Genomic DNA, 10,257 nt, shown 5'->3' on the forward strand with positions numbered 1-10,257 from the left:
GTTTATTTATTAGTGTCACAAGTAGGCTTACATTAATACTGCAATGAAGTTACTGTGAAAATTTCCTAGTCCCCACACTCCGGCGCCTGTTCGGGTACACTGAGGGAGAATTTAGCATGGCCAATGCACCCTAACCAGCACATCTTTCAGACTGTGGGAGGAAACCGGAGCACCCGGAGAAACCCCACGCAGACACGGGGAGAACAGGCAGATTCCGCACAGACACTGACCCAAGCCGGGAATCGAACCTGGGTCCCTGGCGCTGAGGGGCAGCAGTGCTAACCACTGTGCCACCCCACGGTGACTGTAACTGACTGTACAGTGAAGCATTGTGACATTCGGTGATCATGAAAGGTGCTATATAAACACATGGCTCTTTTTCTTTAAAATTACTCTACATCCCACACGGATAGAATTATGAAAAGATCATAATTGTAACCCCATTGTCTCAATCTGTGAGTATTATATAGCAAAGAGTTGCGAAAGTAGAGGGTGTGGCACTTCAGAGAGTTGTGTAAGCAGGGGTGCCACACCATAAACACGCCTGACAAATACCACAAAAGTTAAACAATCTCAGAATTATTGAGCAATTTCTCACCAGTGAAACTTATCTGGAAAACTGACCCGAAGGCACAACGACAGTCAAAATCACCCGCAATCTTTGTGGCGACAGTTCCCACTTGTTAAATTCAGTATTTAATCATTGATACGGAAAAGCATATTTAAACATTGCTTGTGATACTATGTTGAGCATTCTTGGCATAAACATTTAACTCTGGTCCAAAGGATAAGAGCAGGCAATTTAATCATAGAAACCCTACAGTACAGAAAGAGGCCATTCGGCCCATCGAGTCTGCACCGACCACAATCCCACCCAGGCCCTACCCCGTATCCCTACATATTTTACCCACTAATCCCTCTAATCTACGCATCCCAGGACACCAAGGGGCAATTTCAGCATGGCCAATCAACCTAACCCGCACATCTTTGGACTGTGGGAGGAAACCGGAGCACCCGGAGGAAACCCACGCAGACACGGGGAGAATGTGCAAACTCCACACAGACAGTGACCCAAGCCGGGAATCGAACCCAGGTCCCTGGAGCTGTGAAGCAGCAGTGCTAACCACTGTGCCACCCGATTTAGCAGAATAAAATTTAGCAGAATAAAAAACTGGCATTCAATTCAGATACAACTCAAACCCTGATCCTGGGCTCTGCATCACAGTTCTCTACCTTTGAATGTTATTTTTTAAACCACAGGTGTCTAAACTTAAAGATTTCTAGCTTGCACCTATCAACATCCTGGGGATTACCATTGACCGGAATCTGAACTAAACCAGCCACATAAATACTGTGGCTACAAGAGCAGGTCAGAGGCTTAGAATCCAGCGGAGAATAACTCACCTCCTGACTCCCCAAAGTCTGTCTGTCCACCATCTACAGGGCACAAGTCAGGAGTGTGATGGAATATTCTCCACTTGCCTGGATGAGTGCAGCTCCAACAACACTCGAGAAGCTTGACACCAAACAGGACAAAGCAGACCGCTTGACTGGTACCCTTTCCACAAATATTCACTCCCTCCGCCACTGATGCACGGTGGCAGCAGTGTGTACCATCTACAAGATGCCCTGCAGGAACTCACCACGGTTCCTTAGGCAGCACCTTCCAAACCCACCACCACTACCATCCAGAAGGACGAGGGCAGCAGATACCTGGGAACATCACCACCTGGAGGTTCCCCTCCTGACTTGGAAATGTATCGCCATTCATTCACTGTCGCTGGGTCGAAGTCCTGGAACTCCCTCCCTAACAGCAATGTGGGTGTACCTACACCTCAAGGACTGCAGTGGTTCAAAAAAGCACCCCTCCACCACATTATCAAGGGCAATTAATGCTGGCCTAGCCAGCAACACTCACATCCCACGTAAAATAAAACCTCATTTTCAACATCCTAAAAAGGATGCAAAACTCCAACAGCAATAACTTCTTAGCTATATCAAGCCTTTAATAGAGCAACAAAAGTGCCTTACGAGAATGTTATCAAACAACATTTGATACTGAGCCACATCAGAACGTATTGGGGGTGAAAAAACTGATCAAAGTGATAAGGACCATCTGAAAGGGAGGAAAGAGGGAACTTCCGAACTCAGGGTTCAGACAACTGTAGGCACGGCTATCAATGGTGAAGAAAATAAAAGCACAGAAGGCCAGAACTAGGGAATGAGTTCTCACAGGGCTGTAGGAGGTCACAGTGATAGGTACCACTGACTGTCTTAGAAACTTAAAGCCAAGCCCACACTATGTCCTGTCTACATCAACGGGGAGAAAGTGGAAATGGTAGCGAGCTTCAAGTTTCTCGGTGTCCAGATCACCAATGACCTGTCCTGGTCCCTCCAAGCCAACGCTATAGTTAAAAAAGTCCAACACCTCTACTTTTTCAAGAACCCAAGGAAATTTGGCATGTCCACTACGACTCTCACCAACCTTTACAGATGCTCCATAGTGATGCGCGTCAATGAGCACATGGAATCAAGGCTTTAGTATTGAAGGCTTTAATACAGTAACAATGAAACTACTAACACGAATACACCAGTTCAGACTGAAGGGGTCCTGCCGGAGCAGGGGGTCTTATACCCTGCCACCGGAGGCGGGACCCCACTGGAATGTGCCATGGTAACACTTATAACAGGTAAACACCCTAACCCAACAACATAGTACAACCCCCACAGTAATAACACCCTAGCCCAACAGTAACATGGTAACAAACCCCAGTGGTGAACCAACGATGGTTCACCACATTCACCCCTCCTTTAGGAACAAAAGGTGGCGGGGTGGACGAAAACAGACAATAACAAAAAAAAAAAATCACAGGATTCACAAGTCCAGACGGTCTGGAGGACCGCACCGACGCTGCGATCTCCTCAACACCGGTTGCGAAAACGGAGCAGGTGCTTGTAGTGGCTCTCTCCAAGTAACGTGTGGCTGTCCCCTCAAGGACTCCCGGGCCGGCCGGCCCTGGTGAGGCGATGGTGCAGGGGATCCTGGAACGTCTGGTGGTGGTGGTGGTGATGATGGTGGCGCCGATCTCCGAGTCTCAGGCAAGCTGTACATGGGAGTAAAAGTGTTATGCACTGGTCCCGGTGCTGACCGCGCCACGTCTGGGGAAGTAATGAGTAGTGGATTTGTGACTGGGGGAATAGGAGCGACAGGGGTTGCTACGTCCCCTGCGGGCGCCAGGTCTCTAATAGAGACAGTGTCCTCTCGCCCGTCAGGATATGCCACATAGGCATACTGAGGGTTGGCGTGGAGGAGTTGGACCGGTTCGACCAAGGGGTCGGACTTGCGAGCCCTCACATGGCGCCGCAGAAGGACGGGTCCTGGGTACGTCAACCAGGCTGGCAATGAGGTCCCCGAGGACGACTTCCGAGGGAATGAGAACATCCTCTCGTGGGGAGTAGCATTGGTTGCCGTACACAGGAGGGAGCGGATAGCATGGAGCGCATTTGGAAGGACCTCCTGCCAACGGGAGACTGGAAGGCCCCTGGATCTCAGTGCCAGTAGGACAGCCTTCCAGACTGTAGCATTCTCCCTTTCCACCTGTCCGTTACCCCTAGGGTTGTAGCTCGTGGTTCTACTAGAGGCAATCCCGAATGAGAGCAGGAATTGCCTCAAGTCGTTGCTCATGAACGACGAGCCCCTGTCGCTATGAATGTAGCAGGGGTACCCGAACAGGGTAAAAAGTTCACTGAAAACCTTGATGACGGTGGCAGTTGACGTGTCCGCACAGGGGAAAACAAACGGAAACCGGGAATATTCGTCTATTATATTGAGAAAATAGACATTCCGGTCCGTTGAGGGAAGGGGGCCCTTAAAATCCACACTCAGCCTCTCAAAAGGGCGAGTGGCCTTGACCAAATGTGCCCGGTCTGGTCGATAAAAGTGTGGTTTGCATTCTGCGCAAATCCGACAGCTTCTAGTTACTGACCTGACCTCCTCCACCGAGTCGGGCAGGTTGCGGGCTTTGATGAAGTGGTAGAGTCTGGTGACTCCAGGATGACACAGATCATTGTGGAGAGCCTTCAAGCGGTCCTCCTGCATGATGGCGCATGTTCCGCGCGAGAGGGCATCCGAGGGCTCATTGAGCTTCCCTGGACGATACATAATATCGTAATTATAGGTGGAGAGCTCAATTCTCCACCGCAAGATCTTATCGTTCTTGATCTTGCCCCTCTGCGTGTTATTGAACATAAACGCCACGGATCGTTGATCCGTGATCAGGGTGAACCGCTTACCTGCCAGGTAATGGCGCCAGTGTCTGACTGCCTCCACAATGGCCTGAGCCTCCTTTTCCACCGCTAAGTGCCGAATCTCTGGGCCTTGAAGGGTGCGGGAAAAAAACGCGACGGGCCTGCCTGCCTGGTTTAGCGTGGCGGCTAGGGCGAAGTCAGATGCATCACTCTCCACCTGGAAAGGGATGGATTCATCCACCGCGTGCATCGTGGCTTTCGAGATGTCGCTTTTCAAAACCTTGAAGGCCAATTGGGCCTCCGGCGTAAGTGGGAAGGTCGTGGACTTAATGAGCGGACGAGCTTTGTCCGCGTAGTTGGGGACCCACTGTGCATAATACGAAAAGAACCCGAGGCATCTCCTCAGTGCTTTCGTGCTAGCGGGCAAGGGAAGTTCAGTGAGTGGGCGCATACGGTCTGGATCAGGGCCAATGACCCCGTTTTCCACCACGTATCCGAGGATGGCTAACTTACGCGTACGGAATACGCACTTCTCCCTGTTATAGGTCAGATTCAGGCGAGATGCAGTGCGCAGAAAGTGTTGGAGATTCGTGTCGTGGTCCTGCTGGTCATGGCCGCAGATGGTGACGTTATCCAGGTACGGGAAGGTAGCCCGCAACCCGTTCTGGTCCACCATTCGGTCCATAGCATGCTGGAAGACCGAGACCCCATTGGTGACACCAAATGGAACCCTGAGGAATTGGTATAGACGACCATCTGCCTCAAAGGCCGTATATTGTCGGTCCTCTGGGCGGATGGGGAGTTGATGGTAGGCGGACTTAAGGTCTATGGTAGAAAACACTCGGTACTGCGCAATCTGATTGACCATATCAGAAATGCGCGGGAGAGGATACGCATCCAGCTGCGTGTATCTATTAATGGTCTGACTATAGTCGATGACCATCCGAGGTTTGTTCCCGCTTTTGACTACCACGACCTGCGCTCTCCACGGACTAGCACTGGCCTGTATGATCCCTTCCTTGAGGAGCCGCTGAACCTCAGATCTAATAAAGATCCGGTCCTCAGCGCTGTAACGCCTACTTTTAGTAGCGATGGGCTTGCAGCCAGGTACCAGATTTTTAAAAAGGGATGGTGTCGTGATCTTCAGGATGGATAGATTGCACGCGGGGCGCTTTGGGCAATTTGGAGGCTGCGGCTGGTTCCCTACTGCCAGTGAAGGGAGTGGCCCACCGTACTGTAGGATCACACTCTTCATGTGGACCATAAAGTTTAGTCCGAGGATAATAGGCGCGCAAAGGTGAGGTAGCACAAGGAGCCTGTATTGCTCGTAAACTGTGCCCTGTACCTCAAGAGTTACCATGCATCGTCCTTGGATCGGTACAGACCGGGACTGTGATGCCATGGAAATTGTCTGTTTGGCAGGGAGAACCCGGAGTCCACACCTTTTAGCAGTTTCAGGGTGTATGAAACTTTCGGTGCTCCCACTGTCAAACAGACAATTCACAGTTCTGCCACTAACCTTTACCTCCATCATAGAATGTTCCAGTCTGTAATGCCTGGTCTGATCCAGAGAGATCGACGCCACCGTTGGCCCCTGGGCGTCACTGCATGCTGCCGATGTGGATGCTGAGGACCCCTGCTGGTCGCTCCTAGTCGTCGTGGACCATGATGGCCGCCCCCATGAATCGCACGTGGGCGAGGGCGCCAAGCGCAGCGACTCCTGGTGGTCTTCCTCCTCCTCTGTTTGCCACGATGGCGCCGTCCTGAGATCGCACGTGGTCGGACCTCGTGGGTACTGCAACGCCGAAAGAGATGGTCTCCGTTCTGGAGGGTTACAAACTGCACTGCCGTTTTTAGGTTTGGACCTGCAGACTTTGCCGTAGTGGCCTTTTTTACCGCACTGGCTGCAGATTGCCGTTCTTGCCGGACACTGTTGCCGTGGATGCTTGGCCCCACCGCAAAAATAGCATCGCTGGCCACCTGGAGCTGCCGCCGTCGTCGAATCGATCTGGGAGCGCGGGTTCGCGGGGCGAGGAGGGAGCAGAGCTTGCTCCAACCACGTTGACTGCACGTGGTCCTCGGGGTACAGCGCCAAGCTCTTCGACGCCGCCTCCAACCTCGCGGCCATCCCCATTGCCTGGGTCAAGTTGAGTTTCCCCTTTTCTAGTAATTTAAGCCTGATGTACGAGGACCCTACCCCTGCTACGAATGCGTCTCGGGCGAGGTCGTACATGTACTGCTCGGCGGAGACGTCCTTACAGTCGCAACCCCTGGCAAGCTGCAGGAGCTCATTGGCATAATCCTCTATGGTTTCGCCCGACTGCCGACGTCGTGTAGCGAGGAGGTAACGAGCATGTATCTCGTTGGGTGGCGTAATGTACCTATTCTTTAGGAGCTCGACGGCACCCTGGTAAGTGGGAGCTGCACGAATGGCTAGGTAAATCGTGTCGCTTACCCTCGCGTGGAGGACCTGGAGTCTATCACTGTCCGTAGTGATAGCTACCGAGGCTGCCAGGTAGTCCTCAAAGCACTTCCACCAATGGTCGAATGTGTTAGCTGCACCGACCGCACGTGGGTCCAGTGTCAGACGATCCGGTTTTAGAATCTGTTCCATACTCTCTGTTTACTGTATTAAATTGATGCGCGTCAATGAGCACATGGAATCAAGGCTTTAGTATTGAAGGCTTTAATACAGTAACAATGAAACTACTAACACGAATACACCAGTTCAGACTGAAGGGGTCCTGCCGGAGCAGGGGGTCTTATACCCTGCCACCGGAGGCGGGACCCCACTGGAATGTGCCATGGTAACACTTATAACAGGTAAACACCCTAACCCAACAACATAGTACAACCCCCACAGTAATAACACCCTAGCCCAACAGTAACATGGTAACAAACCCCAGTGGTGAACCAACGATGGTTCACCACACATAGAAAGCATCCTTTCTAGTTGTAGCACAGCTTGGTATGACTCCTGCTCTGTCCCAAGTCTGCAATAAACTACAAAGGGTTGTGGACGTAACCAGTCCATCATGCAAACCAGCCTCCCATCCACTGATTCCGAATACACTTCCTGCTGCCTTGGAAAAGCAGCCAGCATAATCAAGGACCCCACACACCCCGGATATATTCTCTTCCACCTTCTTCCATTGGGAGAAAGATATAAAAGTCTGAGATCACATACCAACCATCTCAAGAACAGCTTCTTCCCTGCTGCCATCAGACTTTTAAATGGACCTACCTTATATTAAGCTGATCTTTCTCGACACCCTGTGACTGTAACACTATATTCTGCACCATCTCCTTTCTTTCCCCTCTATGTACACTTATGAACGGTATGCTTTGCCTGTATAGCGCACAAGAAACAATACTTTTCACTGCACCCCAATACAGGTGACAATAATAAATCAAATCAAAGTTATGTTGCACAATATATAACTGTGACATAAATCAGTGCAGTGAACACCTGAAAGCTTCATCCTTCAGGAGTAACTGGACAAGAACCTCCTGCCCTCATTGTGGGGCAGTACGGTGGCACAATGGTTAGCACTGCTGCCTCTCAGCGCCAGGGACCCAGGTTCAATTCCTGGCTTGGATCAGTCTGCGTGGAGTTTGCACATTCTTTCTCTCCCCCTATCTGCTTGGGTTTTCTCCGGGTGCTCCAGTTTCCTCCCACAGTATGAAAGAAGTGCTGGTTAGGTGCATTAGCCATGCTGAATTCTCCCTCAGTGTACCCGAACAGGCGCGGGAGTGTGGCAACTGGGGGGATTTCATTGCAGTGTTAGTAAGTTAGTGTCGCAAGTAAGCCTACTTGCAACACTAATTAAAAAAAGACCTTTTCAAACAGGTAAGCGCCAGGATTGCATACCCAGTGCACCCCCACCCAAGAATACAGAGTATGTACAGCTATGTCTATTTCACAGGTCTGCAACACAGTTGAAATGTCTTCAAGAAAAGGCAACAAGATCATTGTTGAATGGAGGGCCTACTTTCCCTTTTGGGTCTGCTATTGCTGTCCCTTTGCACCAACAGATTTCAAGTAGGGTTCCATACAATCTGCAACACTGTGAGGGGGAGGTTTCTTTTGACCGCACGCTTGTCAATCCGAGGCAGGGACTGGATAACGGTTAGGTAATGCAGGAAATACGAAATTATAAACACCGCCTCCTGGATAGATCATCTCCTGTCTGCTTCTCTGAGCTTGGGGGGGGGGATAAACTCCAAGCTCATCCATTACACAAATACACATCTTGCATTAAAACAAGCAACATGGTTCTTGTATCCCTGCAATATCATTTGGTCTGTAAAGGGCTGAAATCACACACTGAAATCTAATTTTACTGTGCTGAAAGAGCCTGTTAGTTCAATAACTAAACCCCCCTCCCCCAATCCTGGAACCATGAGACAAGTGTTCCAGCTTTGGAAACTTACACAATTTTATACAAACATTGGGGGAAGGGAGAGCAAAACTATTAACTCTGACATTCTGCATTTTGGTTCAAAAGAATCCTTAGAAACAATTTGCGGAACTTTTGGAAGGCAAAGGTTTTTTTTTCCACTCTGAGCGTTGGAAAGTTTTTCTTTTTTGTTTTAAAACAAGGGCCAACAGGAGCAAGGTGAAATGGCAATTCTGTAAGAGGGCCTGGAAAATAGGGACTGTTGAAGTTTGAAAGAGATATACTTTTAACAAAAACAGAGAGCTCACAGGTTAAACAAATAAAATACTTCCTGACCAAAATATAAATTCTCATCAAGTTCAACCATCGGAAAAGAGCTAGAACAATGCATTAAACATGAGCTTTATTCACCTTGTGAATTTAAAGCAGTAAGGTTACTGTAGGTTGCTGTAAATCACTGCAATGATTTATATACATATGGCACTTTCAGATTAAGAGAATGAAACAAAAGAAACAACAAACACGCGATTCTCACCCAAAGCAGCAATTTGATACATTCAAGACTCACTCCAGATCATCTCAGAGGTCCACTGGCTGTTTATCCCCCGGTACATCCCTTGTAGATACAGGGCATGTTGCAATTTATCTGGATACACATTAAAAAAGAGCAACATGCAATGGCTTGCCAACTGTAACAATTTCATCACTCTCTCTCCCAGCTCCGCCACCTTTGCAAATGGAGACAAGGAGGTGGTTGTGGAAGGGATGCTCAGCGAGTTTTGTCCGTTTGCACACTTGCTGGGTGACTTGTCCAGTGCTTTTTGCAAGGAAGGCCAGGTTGCATTGCTTGCTGCTCCTCCATCACTATTCCATGTGCTCGCACGCCTTCAGCTCGCGCGACGTCAATGGAACGTTGCCCGGCGCCGCCAGCGACTGACGTCACTGCACCCAGCGGGGGAACACCCACCCGCGCGCCGGAATCCCCCAGGCCCCCCCACTGAAGATGCAATGCCAGCTAACCCCCCTCCCACCCCCAACACTCACCTACACACAGAGGATTCAACACCAGACCCCCCCCCCCCCCCCGCACACACACACTCATTGAGGAAGCAAAACTAGCCCCCCTCCCACCACACACACATTGGGTTCAATACCAGCCCCCCCACACACACACAGGGTTCAATACCAGCCCCACCCCCCCCACACACACAGGGTTCAATACCAGCCCCACCCCCCCCACACACACACAGGGTTCAATACCAGCCCCACCCCCCCCACACACACACAGGGTTCAATACCAGCCCCCCTCCCCACACACAACATACACAAACAGGATTCAATACCCCACCACTCACAACACACACACAGAGGATGCAACACCAGCCCACTCCCCACATTCACTCACTGAGGATGCAATACTAGCCCACCTCCTCCTACCCCCCCCCCCCCCCCAACCCACACACACACACTTTCACTGAAGATGCAACTACGGTATGTTTTGTCTGTTTAGCGCACAAGAAGCAATATTTTTCACTGTATACTAATACATGTGACAATAATAAATCAAATCAAAGCCCACCCCCACCGTACACACAAAAACACACACACT

General features: G+C 50.2%; 1 long non-coding RNA gene across 2 annotated transcripts in view; it reads right to left on the bottom strand.

The window, feature by feature from the left end:
* Positions 1-9,527, bottom strand: part of LOC144495932 (uncharacterized) — a 189,813-nt gene extending 180,286 nt beyond the window's left edge. Inside the window, exon 1 of one of the 2 annotated variants that reach the window (XR_013498358.1) lies at positions 9,184-9,527. This is a non-coding gene — a long non-coding RNA (uncharacterized LOC144495932). The remainder of the gene's footprint in view (positions 1-9,183) is intronic. The other variant, XR_013498359.1, reaches the window with a different exon arrangement.
* Positions 9,528-10,257: the final 730 nt, after the last annotated feature.

The sequence above is a fragment of the Mustelus asterias genome, chromosome 7 (assembly GCF_964213995.1).
Source record: "Mustelus asterias chromosome 7, sMusAst1.hap1.1, whole genome shotgun sequence".
NCBI classification, from domain to species: Eukaryota; Metazoa; Chordata; class Chondrichthyes; order Carcharhiniformes; family Triakidae; genus Mustelus; species Mustelus asterias.